We start from the raw sequence: 11,539 nt of genomic DNA, 5'->3' as shown, positions 1-11,539 counted from the left end.
TAAGCCCCCTATCCCATCCACCTCCCCTTCTTTTATAAGGGTGTTCCTCTCCCCATCCACCCCCACTCGAGACCCTGACATTCTCCTACACTGGGGGTCGAACTTTGGCAGGACAAAGGACTTCCCTTTTACTGGTGCCTCAACAAGGCCATCCTCTGCTACATACACAGTTGCAGCCCTGAGTCAGTCCATGTATACTCTTTAGGTAATGGTTTATTCCCTGGAAGTTCTGGTTGGTTGGGATTTTTGTTCTTTTTTTTTTTTTATTTTATTTTATTTTTTATTATCTTGAGTATTTCTTATATACATTTCAAGTGTTATTCCCTTTCCCGGTTTCCGGACAGACATCACCCTCCCCCCTCCCCTTCCTTGTGGGTGTTCCCCTCCCAAACCTCCCCCCATTGCCACCCTCCCCGCATAGTCTAGTTCACTGGGGGTTCAGTCTTAGCAGGACCCAGGGCTTCCCCTTCCACTGGTGCTCTTACTAGGATATTCATTGCTACCTATGGGGACAGAGTCCAGGGTCAGTCCATGTATAGTCTTTAGGTAGTGGCTTAGTCCCTGGAAGCTCTGGTTGCTTGACATTGTTGTACTTTTGGGGTCTCGAGCACCTTCAAGCTCTTCCAGTTCTTTCTCTGATTCCTTCAACGGGGGACCTATTCTCAGTTCAGTGGTTTGCTGCTGGCATTCGCCTCTGTATTTGCTGTATTCTGGCTGTGTCTCTCAGGAGCGATCTACATCCGGCTCCTGTCGGTCTGCACTTCTTTGCTTCATCCATCTTGTCTAATTGGGTGGCTGTATATGTATGGGCCACCTGTGGGGCAGGCTCTGAATGGGTGTTCCTTTAGTCTCTGTTTTAATCTTTGCCTCTCCCTTCCCTGCCAAGGGTATTCTTTTTCCTCATTTAAAGAAGGAGTGAAGCATTCACATTTTGATCATCCGTCTTGAGTTTCCTTTGTTCTGGGGATCTAGGGTAATTCAAGCATTTGGGCTAATAGCCACTTATCAATGAGTGCATACCATGTATGTCTTTCTGTGAGTGGGTTAGCTCACTCAGGATGATATTTTCCAGTTCCAACCATTTGCCTACGAATTTCATAAACTCGTTGTTTTTGATAGCTGAGTAATATTCCATTGTGTAGATGTACCACATTTTCTGTATCCATTCCTCTGTTGAAGGGCATCTGGGTTCTTTCCAGTTTCTGGCTATTATAAATAAGGCTGCGATGAACATAGTGGAGCACGTGTCTCTTTTATATGTTGAGGCATCTTTTGGGTATATGCCCAAGAGAGGTATGGCTGGATCCTCAGGCAGTTCAATGTCCAATTTTCTGAGGAACCTCCAGACTGATTTCCAGAATGGTTTTACCAGTCTGCAATCCCACCAACAATGGAGGAGTGTTCCTCTTTCTCCACATCCTCGCCAGCATCTGCTGTCACCTGAGTTTTTGATCTTAGCCATTCTCACTGGTGTGAGGTGAAATCTCAGGGTTGTTTTGATTTGCATTTCCCTTATGACTAAAGATGTTGAACATTTCTTTAGGTGTTTCTCAGCCATTCGGCATTCCTCAGCTGTGAATTCTTTGTTCAGCTCTGAACCCCATTTTTTAATAGGGTTATTTGTTTCCCTGCGGTCTAACTTCTTGAGTTCTTTGTATATTTTGGATATAAGGCCTCTATCTGTTATAGGATTGGTAAAGATCTTTTCCCAATCTGTTGATTGTCGTTTTGTCCTAACCACAGTGTCCTTTGCCTTACAGAAGCTTTGCAGTTTTATGAGATCCCATTTGTCGATTCTTGATCTTAGAGCATAAGCCATTGGTGTTTTGTTCAGGAAATTTTTTCCAGTGCCCATGTGTTCCAGATGCTTCCCTAGTTTTTCTTCTATTAGTGTGAGTGTGTCTGGTTTGATGTGGAGGTCCTTGATCCACTTGGACTTAAGCTTTGTACAGGGTGATAAGCATGGATCGATCTGCATTCTTCTACATGTTGCCCTCCAGTTGAACCAGCACCATTTGCTGAAAATGCTATCTTTTTTCCATTGGATGGTTTTGGCTCCTTTGTCAAAAATCAAGTGACCATAGGTGTGTGGGTTCATTTCTGGGTCTTCAATTCTATTCCATTGGTCTATCTGTCTGTCTCTGTACCAATACCATGCACTTTTTATCACTATTGCTCTGTAATACTGCTTGAGTTCAGGGATAGTGATTCCCCCTGAAGTCCTTTTATTGTTGAGGATAGCTTTAGCTATCCTGGGTTTTTTGTTATTCCAGATGAATTTGCAAATTGTTCTGTCTACCTCTTTGAAGAATTGGATTGGTATTTTGATGGGGATTGCATTGAATCTGTAGATTGCTTTTGGTAAAATGGCCATTTTTACTATATTAATCCTGCCAATCCATGAGCATGGGAGATCTTTCCATCTTCTGAGGTCTTCTTCAATTTCTTTCCTCAGTGTCTTGAAGTTCTTATTGTACAGATCTTTTACTTGCTTGGTTAAAGTCACACCGAGGTACTTTATATTATTTGGGTCTATTATGAAGGGTGTCGTTTCCCTAATTTCTTTCTCGGCTTGTTTCTCTTTTGTATAGAGGAAGGCAACTGATTTATTTGAGTTAATTTTATACCCAGCCACTTTGCTGAAGTTGTTTATCAGCTTTAGTAGTTCTCTGGTGGAACTTTTGGGATCACTTAAATATACTATCATGTCGTCTGCAAATAGTGATATTTTGACCTCTTCTTTTCCGATCTGTATCCCCTTGATCTCCTTTTGTTGTCTGATTGCTCTGGCTAGAACTTCAAGAACTATATTGAATAAGTAGGGAGAGAGTGGGCAGCCTTGTCTAGTCCCTGATTTTAGTGGGATTGCTTCAAGTTTCTCTCCATTTAGTTTAATGTTAGCAACTGGTTTGCTGTATATGGCTTTTACTATGTTTAGGTATGGGCCTTGAATACCTATTCTTTCCAGGACTTTTATCATGAAGGGGTGTTGAATTTTGTCAAATGCTTTCTCAGCATCTAATGAAATGATTATGTGGTTCTGTTCTTTCAGTTTGTTTATATGATGGATCACGTTGATGGTTTTCCTTATATTAAACCATCCCTGCATGCCTGGGATGAAGCCTACCTGATCATGGTGGATGATTGTTTTGATGTGCTCTTGAATTCGGTTTGCCAGAATTTTATTGAGTATTTTTGCGTCGATATTCATAAGGGAAATTGGTCTGAAGTTCTCTTTCTTTGTTGGGTCTTTGTGTGGTTTAGGTATAAGAGTAATTGTGGCTTCATAGAAGGAATTCGGTAGGGCTCCATCTGTTTCAATTTTGTGGAATAGTTTGGATAATATTGGTATAAGGTCTTCTATGAAGGTTTGATAGAATTCTGCACTAAACCCGTCTGGGTTTATAGGATAGCAAGCTCCTTTAGCTCTTTTAATCCTTCCTCTAATTCCCCCAAAGGGGATCCTGTTCTCAGTTCAGTGGTTTGCTGCTAGCATTTGCCTCTGTATTTGACATGTTCTGGCTGTGTCTCTCAGGAGAGATCTATATCCGGTTCCTATCAGCATGCACTTCTTAGCTTCATCAATCTTACCTAGTTTTGGGATATATATATATATATATATATATATATATATATATATATGTGTGTGTGTGTGTGTATATATATATATATATTCATATATATGTATGTATATGTGTATATATATATATACATGTATATATATGCCATATATATGTATATGTATATATATATATATGTGTGTATATATATACATATATATATATGGCATATATATATATATATGCCACATATGGGACAGTCTCTGAATGGCTCTTCCTTTTGTCTCTGTTCCAAACTTTGCCTCTATATACCCTCCTATGAAAATTTTTGCTCCCCCTTTTAAGAAAGATTGTACCATCTGTACTTTGGTCATCTTTCTTGAGCTTCATGTGGTCTGTGAATTATATCTTGGGTAACTCAAGCTTTTGGGCTAATATCCACTTATCATTGAGTGCACACAGTGTTTTTTTTTGTGATTGGGTTACCTCACTCAGGATATTTTCTAGTTTAACCATTTGCATATGAAATTCTTGAAGGCATTGTTTTTGATATCTGAGTAGTACTCCATTGTGTAGATGTACCACATTTTCTGTACCATTCCTTTGTTGATGGGCATCTGGGTTCTTTCCAGCTTCTGGCTATTATAATTAAGGCTGCTATGAACATAGTGGGGCAAGTGTCTTTGTTGTATGTTGGAAGATCATTTGAGTATATGCCAAGGAGTAGTATAGCTGGGTCCTCAGGTAGTACAATGTCCAATTTTCTGAGGAACCACCAGACTGATTTCCACAGTAGTTGTACCAGTTTGCAATCCCATCAACAATGGAACAGTGTTCCTCTTTCTCCACATCCTTGCCAGTATCTCTTGCCACCTGAGTTTTTGATCTTAGCCATTCTGACAGCTGTGATGTGGAATCCCAGGGTTGTTTTGATTTGCATTTCCCTGATAACTAAGGATGTTGAGCATTTCTTTAGGTGTTTCTTAGCATTTTGATATTCCTCAGCTGAGGATTCTTTGTTTAGTTCTCCGTTTCCATTCTTATACATGCAAATATTTCATTATACAGCACCATTTGTTAAAGATGTTTTTCTCCAACACATTATATTGTTTCAGCTTCTTTATCAAAAATCATTGGTTCATAAATGTGTGGTTTTATTTCTGGGTTTTCCATTTGATTCCATTGAACAATCTGTGTTTTTATTACAGGTGGAACTATATAATTTTAAGAACCTTCTGCACATCAAATAAAACAACTCCCATTATAAAGATATACCCTAAAAAATGGAGAACATATCATTTAACTGTTATGTCAGATGGAAAATTAATAGCGTTGATTTATAAATATCATCAAAAGCTAAGCCTCATACCTGCAAATCATTCAATGAATAAACATGTTAATGAACCAAAAGCCAGTTCTCAAAAGAAAAAAAAACAAGTAGACAATAAACATTTGAAAAAATGTTCAAATTATATAATGACCAGTGCATATGAATTAAAAACAACTCTGATAATCAATATATATCCAGTCAGTGTGGCTAGCACCATGAAGGAAGCAAATGAGATTAAATATTGGTGAGGATTTGGTACAAGTGAAAAAATTATTGTTCATAGAAATGTGCACCTGGTATAGCCAGAATGCAAATCAGTACAACAGTTCCTCAAAAGCCTCAAGACAGGAATTCTTTATGATATACCTATAATATTTAAAGGATTATATGTTAATATACAATAGAGATACACATACATTTAATGTATTGGTTATTTGTGCAAAACAGCCAAGAATTGGAACCAATTTATCTACTCAGCAGTTGAATAGATAAAAAATATTAGGTATGTTAAGGACATGGTTCACCGATTAAAATCTAAGACTCAACAACTGAAAAAGATAAGGAATCTTCACATCATGTTATTTCTATGCAGTTATAAAGGAAAATGAAAGTATGACATTTTTAGGAAAGTGGATGGAGTAAATGATCATTTTTAGACAAATTACATCAGGCTCAGAAGGACAACTATCATGTTACTATCATATGAATAATATATATATATATGTATATAATGTATAATAAAAAGACTGCATATACTTATATACCTAATATATACTATATAAATATATATTAGATATATAATTATACAAATATATAGTATATAAATTATATATGTAAATCATAGGTATGTGGATGTGTGTTTGTGTGTACATCTTCAACACATAAAAATGATCAAAAGGATGGAAAAATATTAAGGATAGTGAAGAATATAATGGATTGCATATGACATTGAACAAGATGAAGCTTGATGGAGATACAAGGACTATGGGGAAAGGGAATGGTAATGGTAATAGAAAAATGCAAAATATAATAGCATGTATGGATAAAATGCCATAACTAGACCCATAGAGTTGTATTATAACTTTAAAAATTGTTGACAAAAGTCTAGAAGTAGATGACAAATTGTCCTGCTTCTTATTTCAATTGGAGGTAACGTTTAAGTAAAGGTTTTTGTCTAGAGAGTAAGTTTTCTTTCTGAGGAACACTGTATTTAATTCAAAGTTGTTCCATTAATCTTCACTTTTCAGAAATGTAAAAAAAAAAGAAAATATTCTTTGAACTTCCTAAAAGAATATGCCAGATTTCCTGGAGTGAAATCACTGAAAAACCTTGTGGTTTCTTAGTGCTGACCTGCCAGAAAACTCTGAATATTAGTAGTCATTTGACTTTACAAGTTGATGGCTTTAACAGCATCTTCTATAGAGGACTTAAGCTCAGTTATGATCCCCTATATTTTACTAATGCTCTGGGTTTTAGAGTTGTTTTATCTTATGAAATTAATTCTGACTCTAAACACCATCCATTTTTTTTGTTTAAGTAACTTTTCATGTTGCAACATTGACAGTGTCTACTGTCAATCTTGCTATAAACTGGCATTGAAATTAGGACCTTAAATAATACTAATATTGCTGAATATAATTCAATTATGTCATTAGACATATAGAAGTTTGTTAATGGAATTTTGATGGTAGTTCACTACATTTTCTTTCTTTCTTTTTTACTTTTTTACCAATTAATGTATTTACATCCAGACTGAAGCCTCTCCTTCCTCCTCTCTGCCCAGTCCTCCTTTCTCCCCCCAATATCCTCTCATCTACTTCTTCTTTCTTTCTCTTCATGTAAGGGGAGGCTTCTCATGGACGTCAACCAGTCTTGGCATATCAAGTTTCAATAAGACTAGTGAATCTTATACTGTGACTAGGCAAGGCAGTCCAGCTAGGGGTAAAGGATCTAAAGGCAGGCAACAGAGTCAGATACACCTTCTGCTCCTCCTGTTAGGGGTCCCACATAAAGACTGAGTTGCACAATGATTAGATATGTGTCAAGGGCCTAGGCCAATGTCATCCATGCTCTCTGATGGTTCAGTCTCTATGGGCTTATATAGGCCCAGGTTAGTTTCTTTTTTCTTTTCTCTTGTGGCTGCCTTTTCCTCTATGGCACCTTTAATCCTTCCTCCAGCTGTTCCATGGAATTTGAATGTTCTGCCTAATGGTTTGCTGTGGTTCTCTGCATTTGTTTCTATTAGTTGTTGGGTAAAGCCTCTCAAATGACAGTTATGGTTGGTGACTGTTTGCATGAATAGTACTCCCACTGGCAATGTAGGAGTGTTCTTCTTGCTCCACAATCTTGCCATCATATGCTGTCACTTGAGTTTAAATCTTAGCCATTGTGATGGTCATAAGATAAAATGTCAGAATCTTTTGAATTGCATTTCCCTGATGACTAAGGGTGCTGAGTATTTCTTTTAGTGCTTCTAGGACAATAGAGATTCTTCTGTAGAAAATTCTCTATTTACCTCTGTACAGCACTTTTAAATTGGGTTATTTGTGTTGTTGTTCTTTAAGTTTCTAGAATAGTACCCCGTTGAAGGAATCAGAGAAAGAACTGGAAGAGTTTGAAGGGGCCCAAGACCCCATATGTACAACAATGCCAAGCAACCAGAGCTTCCAGGGACTAAGCCACTACCTAAAGACTATACATGGACTGACCCTGGACTCTGACCTCATAGGTAGCAATGAATATCCTAGTAAGAGCACCAGTGGAAGGGGAAGCCCTGGGTCCTGCTAAGACTGAACCCCCAGTGAACTAGACTGTTGGGGGGAGGGCGGCAATGGGGGAGGGTTGGGAGGGGAACACCCATAAGGAAGGGGAGGGGGATGTTTGCCCAGAAACCGGGAAAGGGAATAACACTCGAAATGTATATAAGAAATACTCAAGTTAATAAAAAAAAAAAACAAGTTTCTGAGTTCTTTAAAATTTGGATATCAGCCCTCTATAGGATATAGGGGTACTGAAGATCTCTTCCCATTCTGTGGGCTGTCATTTTGATCCATTGACTTTGTCCTTTACATTACAAAGTCTTTTCAGTTTCATGAGTTTGCATTTATCAATTGTTGATTTTAGTGTTCTATTCAGGAAGTTGTCTCCTGTACTAATACCCTCAAGACTATTCCCCTGATTCTTTTTCTATCATGTTCAGAATATCTCATTGTTGGTTGAGGTCTTTGATCCACACAGATTTGAGTTTTGTGCAGAGTGGTCAATATGGATTTAATTGCATCTTCTGCATGCAAACATCCAGTTAGACTGGCAACATTTGTAGAAGTTTTCTTTTTACCATGGTATGGCTTTTTATTTTTCCACTGGCTTCTTTATTGAAAGTCAAGTGACTTTCCAAGTGCACATTGAATGTGCCTTGGGTAGAGGCATTTTGTCTGCCCAAGCTAGCTCTAGGCAAACCAAGCCTTCAGTATCATGAGGCACATGTAGGATCCTATGAAGAAGTGTGGGCCTGACTGAAAGGCCCCAAAACAGAAGGGTACAAAGAACAAACTGGTCTTATATTTGCTTGCAGCTGGTGATGAGATTTTCTAGAGGCTCTAAGTCATGCTTGGAAGAGGGTAGCCAAAAGGAGGTTGAGGTCTATTGACCTCTCTAAGCTAAATAAGTCTCCAGGGATTAAAACATTGCCTGGAGAGCTATCCAAAGGAGTAGCCCAGGCTCGAGATAAGAAGCACTCAATACCAATTTAAAAAAATAAAGGGGATGAGGAGGAAGACTCTGAGAAAGATGGTGTGGCAAACCAGGGGGACATTCATGGTTCTGAGGACAGTGGTGAGGATATCATGGATGACTATGGAGCTGATTCTCATGCAGAGGATAAGGAGTAAAAGTTGTTGTCCATCTAAAGAACTGCTCTGAAGCAGAAGGCCAAGAGGTCACCACTGGGGACCAGTGAAGTGAAGAGAACACTGATGAGGATGAAGATGATAATGTTTCCCTTGAATCCCACCCAGAAGGGATGACAAAGCAGAGGGGAGTTTGCACATTAGTGTGGAAGATAAACTTTTGTGCTGCCCACTGCTGGGGAGATGGAACAGGATTCCAAGGCTCCAGATCTGCAATAAGTTCACAAGAGGATCCAGGATATAGAATGGGTGCTTCAGAATTCTGGGCTCAGTTAGAAGAAGACTGGTCACATTCTTCTGAGTATCTGAATTGGCTTCAGAAGGATCTAAGCACTTAACTATTCTTCTGGAAAGTTTCTGCTCAGCAAGCTAATGGAGCTGTTCCTCTTATTTGATACAGTTCTTAAAAGCTAACTTGTCCCAACAAGTCACCCTTCTCATCAACACCTTAAAAATCATCACTGAGACCTTACTCAGGCATGGATCAATTGTGGGGTTAATCTGGATCAATTGGGAAAATTGTCCAAGTCTGAACTTGTGGTATATGATTTTTCAATGCCTATTGGCTCCACTCCCGAGTACCTGACTGGGCAGTATATGCTGCAGAGAGCTTCGGATTGTTACCTGTCATGGTCCCTACACCGTTGGAGCATGAGAAGTTCCTAGACATGTGTTGTGCTCCTGGAAGGAAGATCAGCAACATAGCTCAGCTGATAAAGAACACAGGTATGATCCTTGTCAATGATGCCAATACCGAGTCACTCAAGATTGTCATAGGAAACTTGCATCGGCTGGTACTCACCAACACCATTATCAGCCATTATCATGAGTCCCAGTTCTCCAAGGTGGTGGGGGCTTTGATCAAGTGCTACCAGATGCTCCTTATAGTGGGCACAGGAGTCAGTTCCAAAGACTGTGCTGTGAAAATGAACAAGGATAAGAAGGACATCCTGTACTGTGCCGACCTTCAGAAGGAATTGTTCAGTGCTATTGACTCAGTCAATGTTACCTCCAAGACCAGAGGCTACCTGGTCTACTGAACCTGTTTCATTATGGGGGAAGAGAATGACTGTATGGTAGACTATGCCTTGTGAAACAGGAACCTGTTGGTGGTTCCTATCATCCTGGACATTGGCCAGGAAGGTTTTACCTGCTTTTGAGAAAGATGCTTTTACTCCACTCTGTTCCACCCATGCTTCTATCCTCACACTCCTAATATGAATGGTTTCTTTGTTGGTAAATTGAAGAAAATTTCCATTTCCAGTTCCACTCCCCAGTCACATACAGGAAACTCAGCAGAGCTACCCCTACAGAACCTGACCTGAAGGCTCAGGTCACACCAAAGTCTGAGAAGAGTAGTCAGTCTGCTAAGAAAGCTAGCAGAGCTGCAAAGGCAAAGCAGCAGTTGGTGACCCAGCAACATTCCAAGAAGTCCTTCCAAAGGATGAACAGCATCTCCAAAGAGCCAGACTTGTCCCTTTTACCTTCTGTCTCAACAGACCAAGTGTCTGCCAGGCTCCTGGAGAGCAGTTAGTCTGCTGGTTAGAAAAGCTGGTGTGTTCAAGAAATAAAAGATGGCTGGGAAGCTAAAGCAATGGGGACACAAATGGAAGCACTCCAAGTAAGGTGCTTTCACAAAGCAGAGTGGTCCTCCAAAGGGGAAAGACTGTGATCAATCCCTTGGGAAAACCAAAAAGATACAGAAAGTAAAGCAGCAGTTATCAGAGCAGCCTGACAAGAGAGCTCCTTTTCTGAAAGAAGATGCTGTCCCCAAGGGAACCTCTGCCCCCAATGTGTCTCTCCACAAATCCATCAGGCCCCCACCAGCCAAAAGGATGAAATCTATGACAAAGGGCAACAGCCAGCCACTGTTGTGTTAAATGAACTTGGAAACTAGACTGCTGGTTTATTGACATTTTCTCTGGGTGACAACTCATATCCCACTGAAAGAAGAGCCTCCCCACTGTGCATACCCTAAAAATAGTCAAGTGTCCATAGGTATGTGGATTTATTTTGGGGTCTTTGATTCAAATCCATTGGCTAACCTGTCTGGTTTTTTGCCAATACCACGCAGTTTTTTTTATATATATATATATTTTTTATTAACTTGAGTATTTCTTATATACATTTCGAGTGTTATTCCCTTTCCCGGTATCCGGGCAAACATCCCCCTCCCCCCTCCCCTTCCTTATGGGTGTTCCCCTCCCAACCCTCCCCCCATTGCCGCCCTCCCCCCACCAGTCTAGTTTACTGGGGGTTCAGTCTTAGCAGGACCCAGGGCTTCCCCTTCCACTGGTGCTCTTACTAGGATATTAATTGCTACCTATGAGGTCAGAGTCCAGGGTCAGTCCATAAGGGAAATGCAAATCAAAACAACCCTGAGATTTCACCTCACACCAGTGAGAATGGCTATCATCAAAAACTCAGGGGACAACAGATGCTGGCGAGGATGTGGAGAAAGAGGAACACTCCTCCATTGTTGGTGGGATTGCAAACTGGTACAACCATTCTGGAAATCAGTCTGGAGGTTCCTCAGAAAATTGGACATTGAACTGCCTGAGGATCCAGCTATACCTCTCTTTGGCATATACCCAAAAGATGCCCCAACATATAAAAAAGACACGTGCACCACGCAGTTTTTATTACTATTGTTCTGCAGCACAACTTGAAATTAGGAATGGTGATACCTTCTGAAGTTCTTTCATTGTACTGAATTGCTTTAGCTTTTCTGAGTTTTTTTT

At 39.8% G+C, this 11,539-nt stretch overlaps 1 pseudogene; it reads left to right on the top strand.

Annotated features, from left to right (window-relative positions):
- Nucleotides 1–5,847: 5,847 nt before the first annotated feature.
- Nucleotides 5,848–10,332, top strand: Nop2-ps1 (NOP2 nucleolar protein, pseudogene 1; annotated as a pseudogene).
- The last annotated feature ends 1,207 nt before the right edge of the window (nucleotides 10,333–11,539 follow it).

The sequence above is a fragment of the Rattus norvegicus genome, chromosome X (genome assembly GCF_021556685.1).
Source record: "Rattus norvegicus strain SHRSP/BbbUtx chromosome X, alternate assembly SHRSP_T2T, whole genome shotgun sequence".
Lineage (NCBI taxonomy): Eukaryota > Metazoa > Chordata > Mammalia > Rodentia > Muridae > Rattus > Rattus norvegicus.
The sequence above is the reverse complement of the archived record's forward strand: the minus strand, read 5'-3'. Positions and strand labels throughout refer to the sequence as shown.